General features: G+C 41.3%; 1 long non-coding RNA gene across 1 annotated transcript; it reads left to right on the top strand.

Annotated features, from left to right (window-relative positions):
* The first annotated feature begins 844 nt into the window (after positions 1 to 844).
* On the top strand, positions 845 to 19682 carry LOC142013986 (uncharacterized). Its single transcript, XR_012645848.1, has 5 exons — positions 845 to 953; positions 12901 to 13127; positions 14386 to 14518; positions 16872 to 17006; positions 19259 to 19682. It is a non-coding gene; the product is annotated as an uncharacterized LOC142013986 (long non-coding RNA).
* Positions 19683 to 27203: the final 7521 nt, after the last annotated feature.

Genomic DNA, 27203 nt, shown 5'->3' with positions numbered 1-27203 from the left:
TCAAAGAGAATTCATCTTTCTGAAAGAGTCATTCCTTAGGTATGCACTCAGGGCCCAATCCGGATCCCATTAAGGTCAATGGAAAATTCTCAGAGATACCATTTGAAGCAGGATTTGACCCTGGTCTTATGTCCATACTTACTTACTCTTCGTTAGCCACATTCAGTGTAGAGAGACCCTTGAGACTGTGGCTGGCTGGTGAGATTAGACTTCTGGGTGCATTCCTGAAAGGGTGGTAGCAGAAACTGAGCTCAGCCCTGTTGCATGTACAACATTGCAAAGTGGTGCACTAGTCTTTTCCCCATGTTGCTTTCAGTAATTTAATGGAACCTGTCAGAGGTTCTTCACCTCAGTGAGTTCAAAGTGGGTTCCTCATTGAAATTCATTGGGTTGACTTCCTGAAACCAAGCTGGCCAAGAAGCCATTTGAAGATGAGCCCTGTGTCTGTTTGGCCAACCTCAAGGGTTCCAAAATCATGAATCAGGCCTCAATAAATAAATAATTGTCTTTGAAAACCATGAGATTATGCTTAAAAATAGCATATTATGGACTCTTTTGTCCTGCCTTCTGGTCTGTGAGCCTTCAAGCTGCACTTGAGTTACATTTTCAGACTTCTTTCGGCAACCACAAGGGCTAGAAACTTTTTTTTTTAAAAAAAAAAAAGAAAGATGAGATTTGAACATAAGCACTTGATTCCTGCAGCTGGCGGATTACAGAAAAAAATAAATATGTTGATACTGGTAATACAATGGCTTGAACTTGGCTGCACTGTGCATTTTCTTGTAGACTAGGTAATGAACACTTTGCGAATGGAATCCCTTCCAAACCACATTCTGCACTCAAGATGTCAACATGGAAGGGTCTAATACTGCCCTGATTTGCATCCCAATCACTCCCATTTGGAGATGAACAAGAGCCCATGGATGGAGGTTGAGCAGAATCTTTCTCTTCAGGTATAAATCAATTCAGTTTCACAAGGTGCTTCAAAACACTTACCAGAAAGTGACCACTTTCATTTAAGTCCTGTAGAACTGATCTTGAAGCATGTCCCATATATGTATTGAAAGTAAATGTTTCATGTTATGCTAAATACATTTAAACTACATTGGTTTGTGTGTGTGTGTGTAAAGGAAGGCTGGATCAGAACAACTGATACCCATATGTTCATAGACTCACAGATTTCAAGGTCTGTAGAGACCATTACAATCATCTAGTCTGATCTCCTGCATATTTCTGGCCACAAAACTTCATTCACCTTCTCCCATAATAGATGCATAACTTCTGTCTGAGTCACTGAAGTCTTCAAATCATGGTTCAAATACTGCAGGCTGCAGATAATCTCTCATATGTGTGAGTTTAAAATTGGAACCATCCTCTGCTCCATGCATCACAGGAAGGTGAAAATGCTCCAAGCTGAACCCTCTTTCTACACCTGATTAACCCAAAATGCAATGCTAAAACTAGTGATTAGCATATTTTGCAGAATATTTTGAAAACACTCCACACACATGTATGTATCCATGTAGGTAGTCCATCATGTCCAACGATGATATCTTGAGCTTGCACAAGCTCATTGGTTGTGCACTTGAATGTGGCTAAGGAGTCCAAGCTTTGAACGGCATGAGCATTCACAGTGGGGGCAAGGGAATTGTCCTGGCTCTATTGGTGTGGCTGCTGCTGTTGCTTTCTTTCTCTCATGAGCATCAATGAGGCATACGTGTCGCTGCTCTTCAAAGTTGTCATACGTGTATCATATGAGAGCACACCAGCCTGTTCGGTCTTTTACATGTCGCTTTAGCTGATCTGGTTTTAAACCAGCACACACAAAACAAAGCAAAAAACCAGGAAACCCCCTCCACATTTTCAATAGTAACAAAGAGGAAGCCGTGCTAGTCTATACACTATCAAAACAAAAAGCAGTCAAGTAGCACTTTAAAGACTAGCAAAATGGTTTATTAGGTGAGCTTTCGTGGGACAGACCCACTTCTTCAGACCATAGCCAGACCAGACCAGACTCAATATTTAAGTCACAGAGAACCAAAAACAGTAAGCAAGGAGGACAAATCAGAAAAAGATAATCAAGGTGAGCAAATCAGAGAGTGGAGGGGTGGGGGGGAAGGTCAAGAATTAGATTGAGCCAAGTATGCAGACAAGCTCCTATAGTGATTTTCAGTTTTCAGAACTAAATGTGAAATGTCATTTGGTTTGGGGTTTTCACTTTGTTTTTTTTCCCCTCTCCTCCTTTTCCCCCATTCCCTCCTTTTTTCCATTTTGCCAGAGAAAAAGGTGGAGGGGAGGAAAAGGGAGAGAGAAGTATGGGGGCGGGGCAGGGAAAACTTCAATAACTGACAAACTGAAACCTGAACAAACTTATATTTTCATTTTCTGTGAAGTTTATGGAAACTTGGAAAATTTTGAAACAAAAACAAATTTTTATGGAACAATTTGCCTTTGAAAATAGCAGCTGTTCTCTAAAAAAGCAAGTGTTCATCTCAAAAGTTTTGATCAACTCTGTTCCTATCTGAGCACTGCCTCACCCATCGTGGGTGGAGGTGGTTTCAAAAGCTGGATCTGGATCCAAACTTTGGCTCCATCCCTTTGCTAAAATGTATATATAGAAGTGTACATAAGCTAGCATAAATATGGACGTAGGAGGCTGTTTGGGATGGTCCTCTTCCTCTGCCTCCATATGATATATTTGAATTTAAATGAGTAACTGGAAGTGTGACTAAGACCTTTGTCTGGAAGACAGCTTGTCTCTCAGGGTTATTCTAGCTTCCATTTCCACCACAAATAGTTAGCTACATACAGTTGACCACATTTCTTCAGAAAGAATTTTTTTGGAAGAATTTAACCTGGTTTTCCAGGAATCTCCACTCTCTCTTTGGCTTGAAAGGGAGTCTAAGTAATGCCCTTTCCCTCTTCAGCCTTACAGCTCATTACAGGGGTCCTGAAGAAAGGTTAGTCCAGTGATTCAGCATTCAAGTACCAAAGTAAACAAAGAGTTTGTTTTATGGCTAGGGCACTCTTAGGCAATAGGGCCTCTTTCATACAGTGCCTAGTCCCGGAGTCTCTGTATTATTACTTTGATTCAGATATGGAGAAATAAACTTGCTTTTTATGGGTCTGGTGTAATGGTCTAGTGCTGCATTGGGTTGCTATGCAGGAGACCTGAGTTCAGGATTAGAGCTTTTCTTCTGGAGGAAGCCTGCAAGGCCAGTGTACTACAGGAACAACTGAGCAGATCAGCACATTATGGCAGGCCCTCTACTCCTGTGGTTCCAAATAATTTCTTTTCCCCTAGCAGTTCCCCTTCATCTCTACCAGTTCATGGCCTTCGAGCAAGTGTAACTGCCCACAGGCAGGCTTGAATCTAAGACCTCTGGAGCTTAGTGCAGGTGCCTCTACCAGCTGGCTCTCAGCTTAGGCTGTAGAGGACACTTTTTCCTTCTACGTGAAGAGGTCTAGCTATCACTACATGGGACAGATAACCACACAAGCAGTTAAGGTGTGCCATGTTTTTGAGTGATCCACACCATGCTTATGAAATAGTCATTATTTTACTATATCTACTGCCACACCTTTTGTCCACATAAATATGAAAGCACTTCAAGCTAATAGATGGTACAGACTATTAACTGAATGAATCTCTTCCCAGACCCACTGAAATGCAGCCACCTCTGGCGTGCACTGTAATTATTCTTAATGTGCACATTTTTTTCATTTTTTGTTAAAATGTTTTGTGTTTTCAGTTAACAAAAACAAACAGAAAATGTTGTTTCCAGTTTTTCAATGAAAACTGACAATTTCCCCACAGAGGTGGAATTTTTTTTTTTCATGGAAAATTTCTGTTTTGTTGAAAACTCATTTTCCATCAGTAAGACCTTTTGATGGCAAATTTTCAACCTGCTCTTAGAGTCACATGCCTGAAAACAGACACTGCTTTTCTCCTGAGACAGAGTCTAGAAAGATTTCCCTCCTACCTGCCCCTCCTCACTTTATTGGTTGGTGAATAATGGTGAAACCTTTCTGTGTAGGAGGAAATCCAGGGAAGTGTTAAATTTCTATCTAAAATTAATGTTTAAATTTGACCATGTATTTTGGGTGGGCATGCTGACAATGAAAAGGGGGAGATAAGTAATTCAGCCCACAGAACAGGCATGGATTCAGCCTGATCCTTATGGAAAAATCCTATAGAATCCAATAGAAAAGGATTATTTTCAGGAGACGTTTTGAACTGTCCTGTTGAACTGAACAGAGTTTTAAATTCCTGATGTAGCTATTTACAGGATGGTTTAAAAAATAACTTTCTGAAAGAGTCTCACTCACCATTCAATTCTGGCTAGTGTTGACTGACCCTTCCTGTTTTGGTTTTTCTTTTTTTATTTCCTGATGAGATTTCTATTACAGAACTTTTCCGTAATGGGAGAGCCCAAGTAGGAGTCTTGGAGCCATAGTTTTTTGGAGGCAGTTCTTTGTTCCTGTCTTGAGAAATTAGTTTCCAGATGTGGACCATACTGGCCTTTTCTCTTGGCCAGGAATGAAAGTGGGGAATTAAAATGATGAATGAAATAATGAAAATAATAAAAGAGCAATGGTCCAATATCTCCTTTGTTACCAGGACTGACTTGGCTCAGGGCAGTAGCAGGAGGGCCTGCTGTGAGTCTAGTCTCATGTCAGCAGCAGGCATTATTGTGGGGATGCAGGAAGGTAGTTTGGGAGGGTTGGGGAGGGAGGGAGGAAGCATGAAGTAAATTTACTAAAAAGTTGCTTTTGGAGAGGAGACTTAGATCCAGATTTGTCCCTATGGTCTGGCCTCTGTGTGCCACTCTGGAAGGACATGTTTCCCCAGCTGAGGATTCTCCCATTGTGGGAGAATTTCCATCTGGAATATCTGGTTCTAGGGCCAACTCCCGACAGCCTAGGAAGCATGGAGGGGAAGGCCATAGCCAGCTGGGGTAGAATAGAACAGCTAGGAGAAATGCTCCCAGAATTGGGTTCATGTCCTTGCCTGTATCCTCTCTGTCCTCTGAATGCCGGGGTTTCAGCTGGACAGGGCAGCAGCATGTTTGGCAAAGCTGTGTTGACAGTCACAGCAGCATCAAGGCACAGTGATGTAGTAGAACTCGCCTAGACTAGGTCCCATTCCAGGCAGTGCTGCTATTTTGGTTCTTCTACAGGCAATTGAGTCACTCCAGTCTAGAAAAGGAAGAGGACCGCAAATTTGGTATGTTACCAGATGTGGGCCTCTTGGGTTAGGGGACTAGTGGGTTAATTCTTAGGTGACGAGCTAATGGGGTGTGGGGCATGTGTATAATTCTGCACATTCTCAGACATTTCTATATGGAGGATTGACTCTGCAGTAGAAAAGGTACCTTAAAAAGTGATGTTTTCCACTGGACCATCCGCCTGGTTGTGGGGCGGAGATGGAAGGAAGTGTTTGAGGGATCTTCACAGAGCACAGCTAACAGTAAACATTTTTCTCCTGTCCCCACTCACTGTTTTTCAAGCTGTAGACACATCTGGAAGTAACAGGGTAACCCTTCTGCTGGGAGCAGTCGGCAGAAACCAGGGCCAGGTTCAGGATCTAGGGGTTCCTTTTCATCCATCTCACACAGAACTGGCTGGAGTCCACACCCAGTAGCCTGGGAAATTCACACACCCCTGGGCACCTCGGAGAGGCAATGCTTCCCCACTCGCAAGCACATGGAGTCTGAGTGTAGGAAAAAAACTTTTAATGAAAAAGTCAGAGAAGTCACATGGCATTAGCTTGGGAAAATACCACACCCAGAGTTCATAACCAACCCGTAAGTAACCGTCTCAGCTCAAATGGATTGAGCAGTGTCCTTTGCCTCTCAGGCTCACCGGTCCAACACTGTAAGCACTGTATGCACTTCTATATTATCCATATTAGACACTTAAAATTGTGGTTTCAACTAAAGCACAACTCTGTTACCTTATTTCCAGCCAGAGAAAGGTGCTCAAAGATAGCTAGCATAATGGCCAGGACACAAGCAGCAGGATGAGTAATATCCTCTGGAACAGTGGCATGAACCTAGAGGAGTTATTGAGGAGAGTCAGGAGATGGGTACCAACGTGAAGCCAGGCTGGAACTGAAGGGAGGTGTCAGGAACATGCCAGGGTCTATAGCATTAGCAAGCTAGAGTCTGCACTGTTGCTCAGAGAGCTTCTAGGCCAACTTCCTTGTTTAAACAGTTGGTAAAGCCCACTCACCTGGCCACAGAATTCTGTCATTCTTGGGTGGCACTTCCTTGCAGTGCCTAGCCCTCTGGAGTCATTGGACTGCTTCACCTTTCTCTCAGGGGTGATGGGAAGTAATACCCAATGCCTTTCACACCCTTGAATCCTTACCCCTTGGGTCAGAGAGACCAAGCAGTATCAGTTATCTTTGGTCCATCTGTAAAGCTTTTTCTTTAATCATTTGTGGCTGTGGATTTCTGATGGTAGGAACAAATTTCTTCATAGGCCAGATCGTCAATCTACCTACTTTCATATAAATTCTATACTAACACCTGTTCCAGTAGTGTCAGAGTGCTTGCCACATAAAGACAGCAGTGATGGCAGAGTCTCTTGTAGATTTCATTTAAGTCTTTTGCCCTACTCCTTTTCAGGGTCAGTTTATAATTGAGAGAAAGATTTTGGTTATACTTGTTATAGAATTCAGATTTTATTTACGTATATGTTTCAGGAGATTTTTGGGTCATTGATTGTAGTTTTTGGGTAGCAGAGAACGTTGTGGGCGTTATTCTCACAGAAGATAGGTTTTTGGGTTTTTTTGTTTTTTTTCCCCCAAATACGAAGGCTTTCTAGGATTTCCTTTCTGATCTGGAGGTCATCAGAATGGTGAGAGGAGGTGATAAATGAAATTAAGAAAGAGAAGATAATTATCATGTGACTTCACAGTGGGGACACACTTCTGTACCATTTCCAGTGATATGACTCAGCTGCAAGTACTGAAGACAAAATTTGTCTGTACATGTTTACATATAAGTAGCATGGATGTCCATTTGGGTTTGATATGTCAGTGTTTGGGGAAATCTGAAAGAACCTGAGTTTCACAGGAACTTAAAAGAAACTTTTAAAAATATACCTTAACCTTAAAGACCCACAAGTGGACTCAAAGTAACAGAAGACCTGGGTTTCTCATTAGATTTCCACCATCCAGAGACTGAAGTCCCTTGGAAAGACCAGATCTTGCATGTCTTTTTAGACTTTACTGATGACTCTGGTGGTAATTAAAGGAAATCTATGAGAAACATAACCAAAAATACAACTAAGCTGAAAGATATATATAAACACATGTAGGTCCCATATACCTGTGCAGGATGAGACTTGCAAAAGCACATAAGTTAATGGGGAATTGTGTAATAAATCCCTAAGACAATTTTGAAAATCTTATCCCTAATAAATAGAATCAAACAAAAAAAAGCAGTCCAGTAGCACTTTAAAGACTAACAAAATAATTTCTTAAGTGATGAGCTTTCATGGGACAGACCCACTTCTTCAGATCATAGCCATACCAGAACAGACTCCATATTTAAGACACAGAGAAGCAAAAATAGTAATCAAGGTTGACAAATCAGAAAAATATTATCAAGGTGAACAAATCAGAGAGCAGAGGGGCATAAGGGGCAGGGCGAGTCAAGAATTAGACAAAGTCAAGTATGCAAAACAGCCCCTATAATGAGCTAGGAAATTCTCATCTGGGTTCAAACCACATGTTAATGTGTCCAATTTGAATATAAAAGAGAGCTCAGCATCTTCTCTTTCCAAACTGTTGTGAAAATTCCTCTTCAGTAAAACGCAGACTTTCAGATCATTAACAGAATGGCCCACCCCATTAAAGGGCTGGCTGACAGGTTTGGGAATGAGGAGTGTTTTTATCTCTGTTTTGTGCCCATTAATTCTTTGTCTAAGAGAGTTTGAAGTCTGTCCAATATACAAAGCATCTTGGCATTGTTGGCACATGATGGCATATATGATGTTAGTTGAGGAACATGAGAATGTGCCCATGATCCTGTGAATAACCTGGTTAGGTCCAGTGATGGTATCACCAGAATAGATGTGTGGACAAAGTTGGCAATGGGCCCTGTTGCAAGGGAAAGTTCCAGGACTGGTGTTCCTGCGATATACACTGTGGTTGCTGGTGAGAATCCTCATAAGGTTGGGAGGTTGTCTGTAGGAGAGAACAGGCCTGTCACCTATGGCCTTCTGGAGTGTGGCATCCTGATTAAGGATAGGTTGTAGGTCTTTAATAATGCGTTGCAGTGGTTTGAGTTGGGGGCTGTAGGTAATGACTAGTGGTGTTCTCTTATTGCCTTTTTGGGGCCTATCTTGGAGTAGCTGGTCTCTGGGTATTCGTCTGGCCCTGTCAATTTGTTTTTTTTATTTCTTCTGGTGGGTAATTCAGGTTTATGAATATTTGGTAAAGATCTTGTAGTTTTCAGTTTCTGTCAGTAGAATCAGAGCAAATGCAATTGTACCTAAGGGCTTGACTGTAAACAATGGATCTAGTTGTGTGTGAAGGATGTGGGCCATTCTGTTAATGACCTGAAGTTTGCGTTTTACTGAAGAGGAATTTTCACAACAGTTTGGAAAGAGAGGCTGCTAAACTCTCTTTTATATTCAAATTGGACACATTAACACGTGGTTTGAACCCGGATGGGAATTTTCTAGCTCATTATAGGGGCTCTTTTGTATACTTGGCTTTACCTAATTCTTGACTTCTGCCCCCCACACCTTCTGCCCCTCTGCTCTTTGATTTGCTCATGTTGATAATATTTTTCTGATTTGTCAACCTTGATTACTATTTTTGGTTCTCTGTGCCCTAAATATGGAGTCTGTTCTGGTATGGCTATGATCTGAAGAAGTGGGTCTGTCCCACGAAAGCTCATCACCTAAGAAATTATTTTGTTAAAGTGCTGCTGGACTGCTTTTTTGTTTTGATAATATACAGACTAGCACGGCTATCTCTCTGTTACTAATAAATAGAGATATACCATGTAACAATCTAGATCAGCCTTTAAGGGGAATTGAGCCCTCCTCAACAGTGACTGATTATTGGATTACAGATTCTGGATCACATTTATAGTTCTGGAGACAAGGTGGGATCACTGTGATAATCTAGTCGGATCTCCTGTATAACCTAGGCCTTAGAACTTCACCAGAATAATCCCTGAAGCAGATCTTTTAGAAAAACATCCCATCTTGATTCAGACATTGTCAGTGATGGAGAATCTACCACCACCCCTGGGTAGTTGTTACAAAGGTTAATGAATTTCATTGTTTAAAAAATATCCCTTATTTCCAGTATGAATTTGATGAGATTCGACTTCCGGGTATTGGATTGTGTTATACCTTTTTCAGCTAGATGGGAGAGTCCATTGTTAAATACTGGTTCCCCATGCCGATACTTATAGGCTATATTCCAATCTATATTACTTATAGATCACATTCCAGACTATATTACCTTTGTTAAGCTAAATGGTTCCCAATTATCATTCATTTATTCCCAATTAAATTCTTTCTCCTGAGTAATTAGCTTATAACCATTTTCAGCTTTGTGAAACTAGTGCTAGGAAAGTACCAAGTATATACACAGTAATATTCCTTTAATTCAGCTTCTGATGGTCCAGAAATCCTGATGGTCCAGCATCTGGTGAAAATAGTCCCATTTACAGAGATAATCCAGCAAAATTTAATGGTCTGGTATACAGTAGTCCCCGAGATATATGAGGGTTGAATTCCATGCAGCCCTTGCGTACCTCAAAATTTGCATAAATTGGGAGGCTTGGGTGGTGGGTTGGGGCTGTGGGAGGGGGATTGGTGGGGTTAAGCCTGGGGTGGGTTAGGGCTGCAGGGGAGCTGGGACCAGGGAATTGAGCTGGGGCTTGAGGAGATTGGAGCCAGGGTGTGCAGGGGTGTTGAAGCTGAAGAAGCACAGGGGTGGAGAAGCGTTAGGAGTGCGGGGGTGGTGAAGAAGCTGGGGACATGTGGGGTGGTGAAAAAGCTTCAGGAGCATGGAGGTGGTGAAGCTGAGAAGCACTGTGGTGGTGAAAAAGCTGCAGGAGTGCGGGGCTGGTGATGTCCAATAGTCGAGAAAATTTGGTAATCTGGTGCCCGTCCAGTCCCGGACGTGTCAGATTAAAGGAATTTTAATATATATATATAATTGTTTTGGACTTTATTCCATTAGATGTCATCTGTTAAGCAAGATGAATTCAGTGACAGTTGATTGTCATATGCCAAAAATCACAAAAGATTTAGGTTGCTTCCAGTCCAACATACCATTCACTTACCTAAGATCAATTTGCACCTCAGATCTCATACCAGAGATAATACTGTTAGCTAATCCTATAGTAAACAAAGGATTTATTAACCAGAAGAAGGAAATTTAAGTTTTATACAGATTAAAGCAGACAACACATACAGAAATAAGTTACTGTCTATTGTTTTAAAAGTTATCGCAGAGTTATAAACATCTGTCAGTTCAAAATGTCTTTAAGGGTGAGTCCCAAAAGTAAGAATACAGTACAGAGATCTCAGCTTCAGTCTCTGGCTTCATCAGTGTCCAGACATCAAAACAGAGAGAACATTTTCTTTTGTCCATATTTTATCATTTTCTTCCTGCATGCAATCAAATAGCAAGGCTTTCTTGCATAGAACATCTTCCTGGGGGAGAGGGCCATTACCCAAGACTTTGTATTGTGATGTTCCACACTAGCCTACCACCTTGGTAGGAAGTGGCACCTGCTCAATCTATGTCACAGAATAAAAATTTTCAAGACCCCATATTAAGGAAGGTAAAACCATGGGGTGGGGGGGGTTGATTTGGGGAGGGGTGATGGGGAGGGGAGAGATGAGAAGTTTGAGATTCCCAACTCCAGGAGTAGAGTCAGGATTTGGGTTTTGAACTCATGTCTGGCAACAATGTAAATAGCAATCATGGGTTTAAATAGAACAGTTATTTTTTGGGCTGTTTCTGATTGAGCAAATATGCATGGCCAGAATACTGGCCAAGTCCATAATTTAAACAGTCACGTCTCAGGAGCCTGACCCCTGCAGGCAGTCTTGCCATGCTACTTTAAACTAAATACTAAAATATACTTCTCTCTTTGAACCATGGCTAGAAAGGCTGTTGTTCTCATCAGTTGATAATCAACAATATAGAACACAAAATTAATTAGTACCATCTCTGCTCTTGACTTCTTCTTACATTTTCCCACAGCCAGGACTCAAATCAGCATCTTCACTGCCTATAGCAGTGGTTCTTAACCTTTACTGCAGCCTGCATCCATTTGGTTCTCAAAATATGTTCTCACACCCCTCATAAAAAATCAAATATGTTCTTGCACGTCTTATCAAAAATCAAAAATGGACATGTGAGAGCCCTATAGGCTTTTAAATGTATATTAAATATATGTAAAATATTTTTATGTTATTACTCCCCACAAATAATAGTACAGTAGGCATACAAAAATACACAAGTACTACCCAGAGATGTTGTGGAGTTTTGCTGAGGAAGTAAATTGTAACCGATGTGCTAACAGTTAGCGGCTAGCTGAATTCAAATGAAGCCGCTGCACTGTGCTGTGCATGCATCAAGAAATACCCTGCAATGTGGTGGTACACTATATTTTGTTGCAAGATAATTTCACTACAATTAGCTTAAAAACTTGAAAATAATTTTTTGTTTGTATATTCCAGTAATCATTAAAATATTTAATGTTAATAAATACATAGGTTTGATGAAACAAAATAGTTATACTTATGTGCCTGTGCTTAATGTGTGTTTTCAATGATTTACCGTCTAAAAAAATCTGGCATGTCTTGCACCCCCAGAAAGGGCATCGTGCATCCTCAGGGGGTGCATGCTCCCCAGGTTAAGAACCATTGGTCTATAGGCAGCTGCAGCAACTATACAATGTGAGTCAAGCAAATGCCTTCCTCATGGCTTGGATTGACCCAAATGCACTAAACTCGCTTCAGCTGGAAGCTACCCTGGGAGATTTCCTTCTCCTTGCAGAGAATTCCCTGTGTCCAGGAGAGTAAAAGGCCTCTTCATTATGTGACTCCATCTTAAGCTCTCTTTGAGGTCACAAATGCAACTATGCCTTGTGCTGGTTCTCTGACCATAGGTAAATTGTGCCCAGTGTGCTTGACTGAGTAAGACTAGCACAGCGTTCTCCAAAGTAGTAGAAGAGGATTCAAGGCTCATAGCCCAGAAATACTTTGGGAATAGGAATCATAGTCTACATTTGGAATGAGGATCAGGGAGAGTCCTAGAAGTGAGAACACAGGGCTCTTTTTCTGAAGTTTTCAAAAGGGGGAAGTCAACAAAGAAAAATGGGAAGTGAAGTATAGGTAGTTGGACAATGATATAGTGCATGACCATCCAAGGACTTATACCTAAAGTGTAAGGCTATTTTAGACTGCAGGTGCTATTTCAGGATACAGAGGTATTCTCAAATAGCAATACTACAGCTTTTCACAGGCATGCCATTCCGGTTCTGCTACCCCTCATCGTGAGTGGGGTAACAGAACTTTCAAAATAGCCCCTTGTTCTGGACTTCCGAAGCTCCAAATAAGTTGTTTTGAAATAATTTATGCAACTTATGTTGAGCCAATTGTGTAAATTATTTCAAAACAATGACACAGTCTAAATGTACCTAAGAGAATGCAAATGATCAAAAGGAAGTGTAGATTATCAAGAAATATTTCCTGAAAATGTGATTTATCAGAATGGACAAGTGCAGCCTCCGTGATCATATAAACCAGGGCTGAACAAAGAACATATTGTAGAGAGCAATACTTTCCTTGCAGGGGGTTGGATGTTGAGACCTAAAAGGTCTTTTCTATCTTTGACTTCTGTTTTTCTAGTTCAGTGTAAATGGAACAGCAGAAAAGGACCAACACAGGAGACCCAGGAAATTAGCTGTGGAGAGGAGCGATGGTGACTTAAACCTGGCACCTATGCTTATAATGGGATTCAGGGAAGCAGCAGGAAACATCAGGCCTTTGAGCTTGACATAAACCTTGGAGAGATTGTTAATGGATTACTTTGGGATCAACGCAGGAAAGCGTTTTGGGTTGCAAACACCATGCTGGTTGGTGAACTTTTTATTTTATTTTATTTTATTTTATTTTATTTTGTTGGTCTGTGGCATGATCTGTGCTTATCCATAGATAATGATAAGGACTTGTCTGTTGCTAGGGATTTTTGTGTCATAAATTGGTGACGTGCTGCATTAACTTGAAAATTTCAGTTCATTGAGATCTAAGGGAGACCAGCTTCAGTCAAACAGGTTCAAGGCTAACCAGTGGCCATTCATAAAACTATTCCAGCCCCAGTTCACCCTTGTGCGGCACATCTACACTGAGGGGCTGTGCTGGGCGAGCAACATTAGCACAGCTACCCTAGTGGAAATGTCCCTTACAAAAACAAACGTGAAGCATCCTGAAATGGGGGCTGGGGAGAGACTTTCTCAAAAGCCAACTGAGGTTCTTTAAACACAGACGAAAGACTGGCTTTTGCATAAACAGCTGCTGAGCCTGTCTGCTATTCTCCCGCCTGCGGCTTTGTGAGCTCACTAAGTACGTTAGTTGTCCAAGTTGTTACTTAGAAATCCATATGGAATTTTAAATGAAGTTTTTTAAATGCCTGTTGAAGTAAGGGTTTAACAAGACACCACCAGTGGTGGTTATTAAACATACTTCCTGAGCCTCTGTAATGGAGAGAGAAACCTCAGGATGAGTGTTTTTAATAACCAATTGTTACTGAACATGCAATAATAGATTTGTCTTTGAGCACTAATAGAAGAATGGTTTATGGTGGTTAAGTATAATTTTTAAATAAAACACTGAGGATTATTAATTAAGTAATAACATGTAGCTATTGGATGATAATCCTAAGTATTTGTAGATGAGCAGTGTGTATTATTTAAAGTAACAAAACATTGGTACAGTATTTGAATTCAGTTCTACCTTTGGCTACACCCATCAGACCCTACTGGAGTGCAGTAAGTGTAAACTGAGACAGGCTTAGCTTTTGTTATTGAAAACGTATAGATTCATGGAGAACTCTAACCACAAAGCAGTTCAGACTCCTGAGTTTCTGATTTAGTGCCAGACACACTACCCATATTCAACCATGTAGTCCCTTATACATTTTCAACTGCCAGGAGGATTTACAGGGACTCTTTGTATCTTAGGTGAGACTTATATTCTTGTATGCTTAACAAAGGGGTTATGGATCTATTTAGAAATGTACTGGCTACCTACATAGCAGAATGTTATACCACTCCACCTCTGTACATATCACATTGTTTTTCTGCACCTCCCTCCATTCCCATTCTTCTTTTGAAGCCTTGATGCTGCCTGTATGAGGTGTGGCTCCCTTGAACCTCACTGTGCTGAAATCCTCTCCCAGCAACTGACTTGGTTGGGTGCCAGCCTTGAGCTGTCCAGGAGGGGTGTTGCCAGCCTGTGCTTCTACAAGGTATTAGCCCTCTGCATTCGGGATACGCCTCTTCAGCTTTTGCTTATCTGGCTGAGTTAGAGGGCAGGATGACAGAGAGAGGGAGAGAGAACTATGTGCTGCTCCCCCAGGGCTACAGCTGGCAATGGAAGAAGATTCTTGGATATTACTGTGTAAAGATTCCTGTAACATTTACAAATTCAGATCATTTTTCTTTCATTTACCAGTAGGAATTTCCTTCTCACCCCTCAATTGTTAAACCACCTTATTGGCCACTGCAAACACCAGTGTGGTAAAGGCGGCAGGGAGGAGGGAGTGGAATTTAAGCTTTTTTTCCTTCCCAGGCATGTGCTCCACAGCATCTCTCCTGACTCTTAGTAGCAAAAGGAAAGGGTCTTTTTCTTCTCCTAGGCAGAGAGATGAGTTGAGGCTGTTCGAGTGGGAAAAGTTGGAGTCCCGGTCATTGAGGGACATGGTATGTCTTCCCATACGCCGGTGTTGTCCCTGCAGCTTTCTCCTACACTATTCCTACTCTCAGGATATAGCATTCCTTTCCAAATCCTGGTCTACCACACAATGCCTACTACGCCTTCTGTACTTGTACGCACTTTCTTTGACTTCCTCATAGAAGGGGAAGGACATGTCCTCCCACCCTGTCTCCTCACGCTGCCTTTTGCTTTATCCTGTCTGTGAACTCTTGACCTTGATAGCTCTCTCTCTCTCTCCCTCTCTCTCTCTCTCTCTCTCTCTCTCTGTATACAGCTCTCCTCCCTTTTCCAGCTCCAAGACTGTCTCATGTTTCTTGGAATCTGGCAGCCCAAGAATTCTTGTTGATTGGTATAAACAATCTTAAAGGTCACATTTTTCCCCCCCTGCGGAGGGAGGTGGGGAAGGCTTCTCTCAAATTAACGACCACAACGATGTAAACATGGGAGCCAAAAAGAGCTATTCACCAGCCAGTCAAACTCTGCCAAAGAAGCCCCTCTGGGCTTTCTTAGGAAACAAAATATGGGCACAAGATGTGTCTTGCTTTTGAGGCTCCCTGGGAAGAAGGGGAAAGGTCAAGGGTGCCATGGGACTGATACTTGCTCCCGGTTTGAATGCTGGTCTCTGATCTAAGTGTGAAGATTTGTACCAGTACTGTAGTTGGCCATTCTGCTAAGCTGGAAAAGAATGTAAAACAACAACCATTCTGACTGTAGCACAGGGGCAGGAGGTCTGGAAGTTGTAAACCAATGGAGATTTGTTAGAAGTTTATTCAGTCAGCCCTGGAGTCTGATCCAGCTCCCATTGCTGTCAGTGGAAAGGCTCCCTTTGAATTCAGTGAGAATTGGGCTATGATGTATGTGAAGGAGAGACCTACTGCAAAGCAAATGCAATGCAAGCTTCGGTGCAGTCACCTTTTCAGGGGCTATATCTGCTCTTTGGCCACATCGTCGGTTCAGGGCTCTGAGCATCATCTCATACTACTTGAGTGGTGACCTGTTCTCTTTGGATCTGACCTAAAATGCTTTGTAGTGGCTCTCACACTGTTTCAGAGTGAGGGCTGAGTGAATAGCAGCCTGCTGTGCAACCTCCTGGCAGCTAGTGGTAAGTGGCTTTGGCGGATCTGGTGAGTGACAAATGGGGAAGAGTTGGAGGCTTGTCACTCTCCCTGTCTCCCCGTGATGAAAGCAGTTGGCTTTCTTGTGAGTGATGCTCACAGGCTGAGAACCACGGGGTGCAGACACCAAAATCAATTTTCCTTCCATTTCTAAGCACATGGTCATGTGGATAATACAGTATAGGAACTGTTGGAAAGAGGAAGGCATGAAGCAGATTGGGTTCTGGGGTATGTGAGGAAGCTGCAGGTGAACAGAAAAGACAATGTAAGTGATGGAGGAGTGGGCAAATGATGGTGGAAGTGATGGTGATGAAAAGGGGATGGCTGAAGGCCTGTGTTATTGTTGAAGACAAAATCACTCAGTGGCCCAAACTGTGATGAAGGCCCTTTTGTACTAGGTGCAGTGCATACACATAGCAAGAGACAGGCTGTGCTGAAGAGTTTAACATTAAGACAGGACAGAGAAAATGGTGCAAGGAGAAATTGAGACATGGAGAGATTAAAAATCTCATGCCCATAGTAAATCAATGATAGAGCTGGGATGAGATTTTGTGTTTCTTGAGGCTCAGTCTAGTGCTGTGACCACTGGGCCAAATTGCCTTTCAGTTGTTAAAAAGTTTTCCAAACCCAAAGCGTCCTGCCTAATTTTGAGATGGCTCAGATTAAGCTTCTGAAATTTGAATGTTTGAAGGTTTAAATGCTAAATATTTTTATTCAAGTCTTAACTAATTCACATTTTTTTGACATTCACTCTATTCCTGCCCAAAACAGATGGTTTCTGTCTTCTACGGAAAAAATAAAATGATTTGACCAGAAACCATGGTTACAAGCAGAAATCAGCAGAAATGTTGCATGAAAAGGAAAGGAGCAGAGTGTGTTACTCCCTCATAGACACTGCCCAGCAAGGTATGTGCCCAGAATTTTACTCTGGCAAAGCAGACACAATAGCTAAGCAATGTTTATAACTGCTTGCAATGCAAATAGATAACAAACACCATTCCTGTTCTCAAATACTGAGTGTCTGAAGAATGAGATCACTGCATCTGGGGGGCTCTTGCTGATATATCACCTTTGTTTAAATTCCTAACATATTCCAGTTCATAATACAAAATGCCCTTGACAGATAACATAGGGTTGTGATGGGTGTTCAAGAAGAAGTGCTTCTGTAATGGGGCTGCTGCACCACTGTGGCACTGGCCCATTCTGGGAATTAGGTCAAGTCCTTCAGCAGAGCATCCTCCTCTAGTGGGGTCTCCTGCTTTGCTGTCTCCGCACTCTGTGACCAGCATTGCTCCCTGGGCCATGACATCCTCTAGGCACAGCCCCAGCCGGGCCCTGCTATGCTGTTTCCCCTGTGTTCGGGGGAACCAGCAGTTTCTAGATCGCTTACCTCAGTGACCTGCTGCAGTCAGCAGTCTAGGCCCTTTCTCCAGGAGTAAACTGCAGTCTGTGTTGGTCACTCCATAATGGCAAGTGAGGGCCTGGAAGGGGAGATCCAGACCCACATGCTACTCTGGGTCCCGACCCATGGACCCTATAGCCAGCAGCCAGTCACTGCCTCTTCTCTAACTCCTCTGCTACCTCTTTTCTCTGGCCCACTTTCCCTGTAGCTCTAGCATTTTATCTGCCCTTCCTCTAGGGCTTCAGTCCAACTCCTTCTGCTCTGCCACCCTGCCCAGCACTGCTTTAGCCTGGTGCCCCTAAGCAGCCAGCGCTTCTCCCCAGCAGCCCTTTATATATGGCCCCTACTGGCCCTGCTTGGCTGCTGAAGCAAGCTATTGACTCTCTCCTTAAGAACTTTCCTGATTGTCTGGGCTTTGCACAGCCTCTTTAAGGTGGCCTTAACCCTTTTGCTGCTCATGTGGGGCAGCTGCCCCACCACAGCTCGTTTGTGTGAAAGAATTTAAAATCACCCAAAACTTGTCTGGTGTGTTACCAGCTCAGGTCAGGACTGGTAAAAGTTTCAGTGAGAGTAGAAAATACAAGTGATGAACCTGAAAAGAGCTTTTAGACTCTAATCATCCACTGACAGCAGGAAAAAAAGTAGTTTCTTTTAAAAGTCCAGATTTTAAGATTGCTTCTTGTCTAAAGTAAGTTGTATTTTGATCTAACACTTTAAGAAAAATGGATACAATTGTCAAAAGCACCAAAGTGACATATCAGAAGAAGTCCTATTTTCCAAAGTGACTCAGGAATTTAGCAGCCAAGTCACACTGACAATCAATGGGATTTGAGTGCCTAACTTTTAAAAATCCCTCTAAGTATTTATCTCTGGGTGGCCTACATATCTTTGAAAATCTGGCCTTATTTGTACAAGTCATTCTTGGAAATAAGACAGGCCATTTTGCATTTCAAGGTTTCAAAAGTGACTAGTACATTGGGAAAAAGTTGCATGATGGGTGCTCAGCACTTTCTGAAAAATCAGGCTGCTTTAGGCTGTCTCCTGGAAAGTTTTAGTTGCTAATGAGGCTATATCTAGATTGCAGGCTGCTGTTGACAAAACTTCTGTTGATAGAGGTTTTGTCGACAGAGCGTGCATCCAGACTGCAGATCTGTCAGCAGAGATCTGCCGGTCATGAGTGTGAGGTCAGCATCCCTGAACACCTCATTCCACAAGGAAGAAGGGATGTCTCAACAGAGGGTTTTTTTCCAATATTTGGCTCTGTGTGGATGGGTCAAATGTCAGAAAAGCCTCTCCTGACAGAACTGTCAGCAAAAGAGATGCAAACACATTGCACAATTTGCTACTCTTTTGACAACAGTTCTTGGCAATGTAGACATAGCCTGGAAGTCTTGACTTTATTGAAAAGAAGGACAAAGTCATTGGTGTATGGAAAGCTAGTTAGGCTTGAAACCTCCATGTTCTAGGCCTTCCTTCACTATATACATATGGAGGAGAGCTGGGGAATAAAAAATCTCGTGAATATTTTGACTTTTCATTGAAAACAAAACAAAACAAAAAATTAGTTTAAAATCCCAGAAAGTGGAACCGTGTTCCACTTTGAGGCTTCCAATAAAACCATTTCATAGGGAAAGCAGACACAGTCTATGCACATTTTCATTTAATATAAAATTCAGTGTTCCCTCACAAAAGGGTTTTGATGGAAGATTTTCAACCAACCCTAATGCTGAGCCTGATTCTCTTCTTGCTTACACAGATTTACATTGATTTAACTCAATTGACGTCAGTCGATTTGCTCCAGATTGACACGGGTGTGACGTCAGAAACAAGGTTGTTTTCTCTGTATTCTCAGTTTCTCTGTATTGACTTATCTGCCTGAGTGTTACGGGAAGCAGCTTGGAGGAGCCTGAACATATATTTGTATAATAGCTGTCACGCTAAGGGCGAAGTATGGATCCACAGGATACAGAAGTAAAGCAGCCCACTTCCCCATTTGATGGATTCTCTTTTTCATAAACTGCCCCTCCCCTCTGTCCTGACAGGAGTTGGGTCAAACTCCAAATTCCATTCTGTTCCTCTGCTTCCTGCCCTTTCACCTGTGATCAGAAAGATAAAATACCATTCCTAGGATTTTGCTGAATTGATTTCTACATTATAGTTATAAAAATAAAAATGTTGTTATGGAGGCTGGGATTTGACTTATTTTTACTCATTGATAACTCAGTCTGGAAGTTTCTGTGGAGACCAGTTGAGTGAGTTGCCCTACTTCTATGGAATTTCAACACTTAATTCCATTAGACTCCTTTGAAAAATCACATCAGCAATTCTTAAAGAGATGTTTTGTTGCAAAGGTTATTGCCTGGAAGGCGAGCTTACTACAGAACTGCAAAGTTTAAGGCGAGTTTGATCTTTCTCAATGGAATGGGGCTTTTCAGATTTGGAGCTCTAGTTTGACCTGTTAAGACTGAAAAGTTTAGACCTCTAACTTAATAGGGAGGAAAGAAGAAAGGACAAATTACCCTGTAATGCCTTGCTGTGGTGTTTCTTGTGCTTTTCTCTGACGCATCTGGTGTTGACCACTGTTTGGCTACAGCTACACTACAGAGTTATTTCAAAATATCAGCCATTATTTTGAAATAACTTTGCTAGCATCTAGACTACACATGTGCTATTTCAAAATAAAATCGAAATAGTGGGTGTGTTATTTCAAAATTGGCAACCCTCAGTGCTGGAGGAATAATGCCTAATTTTGAAATAGGTGCTATTAAGATGCACAATAGCACTATTTTGAAATAAGCCATAATGGGCTCCAATGGCTCAATTTCATAATAGTGCTATGTGTCCAGAGGTGCTGTTTTGAAATAGCTGGGTGCTATTTCAAAATACATTTTGGCTGTGTCTACACTAGCACTGCACTTTCAAAAGAGGCATGCAAATGAGGACATTGAAAATGCAAATGAGGTGCAGATTTACATATCTGACACCTCATTAGTGTATTTTCGTTTTGAAAGATCTTCTTTTGAAAGACGAAAAGCAGTGTAGACACAGCTCATTCAAAAGTAAAACCTGTTTAGTTTTTTAGGAATAAGGTTCTTTCAAAAGGAGGGTTTACTTTCCAAACAGCCGGAATTACACTGCTTTTTTTATGTTCGAAAGAAGCTCTTTCAAAAGGAGAATATGCAAATGAGGTGCCAGAAATGTAAATCTTCAATTTCCTAATTAGCATGCCTCTTTTGAAAGCTCAGTACTAGTGTATTCACAGCCTTTGTGTACAGTTATGTTGTTTTGAAATAAGATATTTCAAAACAGCTGTTTTGAAACAGGGCTCCAGTGTGGCTGTAGCCTTGGAGGCAATATATTGGACCAGATGGACACCTGGTTTGATGCAGTAGTAAGCCTCTTCAACTCCTACATCTTACAGCATAGGCCACTGATGACTGTTAACCAGCATCCCCTGTCCTGGATGATCTTGTCCAGTTCTGTAGCAGTTCCAAAATTCTTATTTTTCCCTGAAGAACTGGTGTCCTGGGACATGATTTGGGTTGGTTTGGGCCTATTAGGACAAGTCATCTTGGGTGATATCTCTGTCTAGTTTGTAGCAAGCTTTGACATTGTCTCTGTAAACAAAGGAAGCCTACAGAAAGTTTAAACAGCAAAGAACATTAAATTAAAAAGATTTCGGTGTGGTGACAGGGATCATGACAGACATAATGCTGTGTGTTTACTACAGGATAGGCCTACCTGGGAAAAAAGAAACTGGGATTTGTATTAGCTGTACTTAAAAAAAAAGAAAATCCTGTCCTTTGAGGAGCTGAGCCTTTCACATGTTGATTCTATGATTTCTTCAGGGGGCTGTGCAATTGATTAGTGACGGTTTGGAGAGGGAGTTTTAATCTGCTAGGTGTGGAGGGAATTATGAGTGAGGGCAAATTAATCTTTCTTCTTCTGGTATCTGACTGAACTTTGAAAGTTAGAAGGCTAAGGCCTATGCCTGTACAATGAATGTGAGAGATTGAGTGAGTGTAAGATGGCAGAAATGTCAAGCCAGGGAACAGACGTACAAGTGTGTGTCACTTCCACTCCCAGAACACTTTTCAGCCTAAAGAGAAGGGACTGAAAATGCCTCATCCACCTCCAGTTGACTGGTAGGTAAAAATACAAGGCTTTAGCCATTTTAAACTTTGTGAAGATTGGCCTCCTATTCAGCTTCTGATTGTTATGATACTGCCTATATGTAAACAGATAGTCAATGCAGATGTTGTCAGTTGATGGTGCTCAAGAGTGCATTCTCCAGTACATGGGCTTTGTGGAACCAGTTAAACTTCTTGTTGTGAATTGCAAATGACTTCTCCTGTGCAGAAGCTCCTGTTGACTTCCCTTTCCCCTAATTGGGGGAAGGAGTATTGATGCCAATTTGGGCACCCTGTAAGTTCAATCTAGTGTGTCCCTACTAGGTGCACTTACTCAAACTCTGGAAGATCATCTGTGGCAAGGTCGAACTTCCCTGTTGTAGAGACATCCTTTGTGTGAGACTTCCAGCTCAAGTCTGCAAAGGGGCTTGGAAGATTCCAGTAAATCTCAGACAAGAATCCAGATGAATGGGGACTTACTCAAACTAAATGTGAACTTCAAAAGTTTGCTCATTACTATTTCAGCTTGGCAGGTGAGGGGAGGAAGAATTTCAAGCAGCAGCATGAAAAGAATAGCTTTTACCCTGGGCTAATGAGCCTTTTTATAACAGCCCAACAAATGTAGCTCTTATCTTACCACTATCCTCCTCACACAACCCCAAATCAAACAGCTAGAAAAACCTTCTCATACTGGTTGTCACTTGTCATGTTTGTGGAGACATTACAATAATATGCTTAGGTTTTCAGCCCCCTTTGAAGGCTGTGATTTCAGCTAAGCTAGAACTCTTTAAACATTATAATTCTTGGATCTCATATTTTGGGGGTCTTTTAATTTTGATGTGCTTATATGAAACTTCTAAATTAACAACATTTTATTATTATGTGTGGGTGACACTAGACACAAGAAAAATGCATACAAAGTTGATACATATGTGATTTTTTATCTCTCCAACAAAATCACACAATTTACAGTAAAAGAAGGTTGGGGAATCAGATGAAGTTGGAATCCTGTTTGTATGTGTGTTTTAACCTAGGTTAGATTAGTTAATACAAAAGGATTGGTCAAGAAATGACTAAGCCAGGAAACTGATAATTCTTATAGCAATATTCTGTCAGCCACACTGCACATCCTGGCTATTTCATGACATTCATCCAACAATATGAATATTAATAGATTAATGTTGACATTTAGGGCCTGATCCAATTACCATAAAAGTCAATGGAAAGACTCCCATTGTCTTCAGTGGAACATGGATCTTGACCTTAAAAGGGAATGTTGGAATAGGTATTTTAAAATATGCTCATCATGGCTAAATTGCTGTTATTATAAGAATCAGAACTTCTCTGCTTCCTGACTTTTGAGCATTTCAGTTGGTAACTTTGTTATAAGTTTTCAAAAACAGGAAGAATTCAGGTCTAGATCAGACTTACAGCAGTTAGCAGGTTTGTCAACAGAGCTTGTAAAATTTTGAATTGAAATGAGTGGGCTTGCATTGTTCATGAACAGTGCTGGCTTCAGCTATGTGGTCTCCCCATAAATTGCTTTGGCAAATTCTCTTTGGGCGCTGAACCCTCTTTAGCAATAAAATTTTGTACATCAAACTCTTTCTGTACTAGGCTTGGAAAGATTAGATATTTATCACCAAATGCAGGAAAACATTGATTTCACTGTGGACACAGAAACCAGTGAAAGAGAATCTTTCCACTGATGTTAATTAGACCCAATCCTACAGGATTGTCGTGGAGTCACCCAAAGTTAAACACTATTCTTTAATTAAAGATTAAGTTATGTTCTGAGACCACCAGGAACATGTGCAAGCAAAACTGGTAATCTCTAAAGATCATTTAAATTGGCAGATAGGCAATATAAGAAATATGCTGCTTGAGAACTTATTAAAGGTTTTTTTTAAGGTTACTTACTTCGTGGTTTTGACATGATGTTCATAACTTGTGTTTTAACAGTTTTAAATCTTTAGCTTTTTGAATTTCAACCTCTACAGTTTTTAAGTAGTTGTGGTCTAACACCCCACAATTTCCTGACAGATGTGAAAATTGAAATAAATAAAAATGTTATGAACAGTTTGCAACCCATAATATTGTGTAACTGTAAAAACTTGCATAGATAAAGTAGAAAAATGCCTAAAACAAACATTGTTATTAATATTATTGAGCAAAATGATTAAAATTTTAAAATAAAAATGGAATTCTACCAACTCTATGTATACCTGTTAGGTATGGCTGAGGTTTTCAAATGCTGAAGTAGGCTCAGCTGCTATAAGAAATATTAATATGAACTGTTGATCCAAATCATTGATGTAGCTTTTATGATCTCAGGTCACAGTACTAATTTATGGCTAGATCTTAACCAAGTGCAGCATACTGCCTAGAAGTTGCTGAGCCCTCTCATCTCCTAACGGACTAGTTTAATAGTTAGGACGCTTGCTCTCAATATCAGCGAAATGTATATGCTACATGGAGGAAGCCAAAAGCCAGATTTTCAAAGGAGCTCAGGGCCAAATATCCAAGAGCCTACCACCCACAATTAGGGCCAGCGTTTCAAAAGAATTCAGCTTCAGATTCCAGATCTTCGAGCTGCTCAGCTCCTGTTGTGACACTGAAGCCCAGATATGAGTTTGGCATCGATCATGCGCCCACTGGGGTGAGCTCTTTTGAAAATCTGGCCACATATTGCAATAATGTGATATACTATAGGCCACTGTGCTTGAGACAAAACCACATGGCAAACTGCATTACAAGTCAGGTGGACAGGGAGAGAGGAAGGATTGCCATTGATTGGAGCATTCATTATCTTTCCCCGACTGTTGCCCCTCATATATCTTTCATTTGCTTTACTCGTCTCCTTAGGAAACCAATGCCGTACCTTTTTAGCACAATGAAATATAGGCAGTTCATCATTTATATAGTGAGAGGAAAATATACAGGACACCACATCTGGAAAACCCATGTGAAATAGCTCATGAATTATAAGAGCCAAAGCTTAAAGTTCCCTTTGGTGTCAGAGTTCACTCTTACACTATTGGCAGAGTAGATACGGATTTCAGCCACCATGTTCACCAGGGGGTAACATCTTCTCTTCTTTCTGTGCTGCTTCCCAGGGAGATCTGATCAGAGTGGGGAGAGGACACTCATGGTCATGAGAGAAAGTAACTTACAATTTCTTACAGTACTGTCCTATTGCAATCCAGGTCCCTGCCAGCTGTTTAAATAGCTCCCTGCTGGCTTTTGCCACAGCTCAGACAGCTCTCACCAGAGCTGTGCACCAGGGCACACATGCTTACTTTCACCTCTGCTCATCATACAAGTCGCTGTTGTCAAATTCTCATGGAAAGACATGGTGATGCCACAGATGTCTCAGAAAAGAAACGCATCACATGTATTTCTGTAACTGCACCGTGGGTCTACAAAGCTGAGCCAACAATTTAGTGCCGCACTAACTAAAAAAGACTGACCTTGAAGAATAGTTGTCTCAGAATGATGTTAAGCAGCATCTGCCAAAGTTACACATTTTCAATAGGCAGGTTTGGGTAACTTGGATCCGAGAGTTTTGAAAGAGCGGGCTGTTCATGAGACTGTTAATATTAACGTACTGAGGAAATTCCAGAAGCCTGAGTGAAAGCTAATGTAGTGCCAATATTTTAAAGAGGTAAAGAGGATGACCCAGCTAGTGATAGGCCTCTCAGTCTGACTTCGATATTGGGCAAAATAATGGAACAGGTCATATGGTACTTAATTAATAAAGAATTAAAGGAGGGCTGCAGAAGATTATAAAACAGAAGCTACAACTATTTGAGCATATTTGCAGAATGAATGATGAATGAAAAAATCAAGACCCTAGCGTTCGGCGTAATGGATGGTTCGAATAGGAGAGGCAGACCCCACAGAGAATGAATAGATGATATAGTAGATTGGTGCAGAGCTAGTCTACAGAAACTAAGCCACTCCGGACTGGACAGGGAAAGATGGAAGGAAATAGTGAGAGAGGCATCAGACATCAATGGGTGCTGAGCCCACAGTTATTGATGATGATGATGATGAATATAATTCCAATGCTAATGCCAATCAACATAGGTTTACAGAAAATAGATCCCATCAAATAAAAGTGATGTCTTCTTTTGAAGAAATTGCAACTTGTGTTGTATTTAGATGTCTGTAGAGACATTTGAGTTGGTATCAGATGATTTTATTAAAAGGTTAGAATGATATAAAATTAATAGGCATATATTAAATGGATTCAAAGGTAGCTAACTGATAGTAATAGTAAACAGAATCATCACTGATTGGTCACATGTCCTTGGTTCTACACTGTTCAAACATTTTTAACAATGACTTTGAAGAAAATGAATCACTAATAATGTTTGCAGATGACACAAAAGTTGTCTGAGTGATAGCTAATGAAGGGGATAGGTCACTAACACAGAGTAAGATAGACTGTTTGTTTGCATCCAGCTTACAAAACAATATGCATTTTCATGTGGCTAAATATAAATGTATATATCTAGGAACAAAGAACTTAAATCATTCCTATGTAGTAGGTGAATCTATCTTGGAAAGTAGTGACTCTGAAAAAGATTTGGAGCTTGTCCTGGAGGATCTACTAAATGTGAGCTCCCAGCGTGACACTATGGCCAAAATGTTAATGTAATTTTGGGACACATTAAAAAAAGGAATCTTGAATAGGAGTAGAGAGGTTACTTTACCTCCATATTTGGTAACTGCTGCTGAAATACCATGTACAGTTCTGGTGGCCACAGTTCAGAAGGATGTTCAAAAATTGGAGAGGATTCAGAGAAGAGCCACAAGAATGGTTAGAAAATGTGTCTAATGGTGATAGACACAAGGAGTAGACACAAAGAGCTCAAGCTGTTTAACAAAGAGAATCATAGAATCATAGAATCATAGAACACTAGGACTGGAAAGGGCCTCGAGAGGCCATCGAGTCCAGTCCCCTGCCCCGACGGCAGGACCGACCACTATCTACACCATCCCTGATAGACATCTATCTAATCTGTTCTTAAATATCTCCAGTGAGGGAGATTCCGCAACCTCCCTTGGCAACTGATTCCAGTACTTGACCACCCTGACAGTTAGGAACTTTTTCCTAATGTCCAACCTAAACTTCCCTTGCTGCAGCTTAAGTCCATTGCCTCTTGTTCTCTCCTCAGAGGCCAAGAAGAACAAGTTTTCTCCCTCCTCCTTATGACACCCTTTAAGATATCTGAAAACCGCTATCGTGTCCCCCCTCAATCTTCTTTTTTCCAAGCTAAACAAGCCCAATTCTTTCAGTCTTTCTTCATTAAGTCATGTTCTCCAGACCTTTTATCATTCTAGTTGCTCTTCTCTGGACCTTCTCTAATTTCTCCACATCTTTCTTGAATTGGGGTGCCCAGAACTGGACACAATATTCCAGCTGAGGTCTAACCAGCGCAGAGTAGAGCGCTAGAATGATTTCTCGTGTCTTGTTCACAACACACCTGCTAATGCATCCCAGAATCATGTTTGCTTTTTTTGCAACAGCATCACACTGTTGACTCATATTTAACTTGTGATCTA

The sequence above is a fragment of the Carettochelys insculpta genome, chromosome 6, assembly GCF_033958435.1.
Source record: "Carettochelys insculpta isolate YL-2023 chromosome 6, ASM3395843v1, whole genome shotgun sequence".
NCBI classification, from domain to species: Eukaryota; Metazoa; Chordata; order Testudines; family Carettochelyidae; genus Carettochelys; species Carettochelys insculpta.
This window is presented reverse-complemented; position numbering and strand designations above follow the sequence as displayed.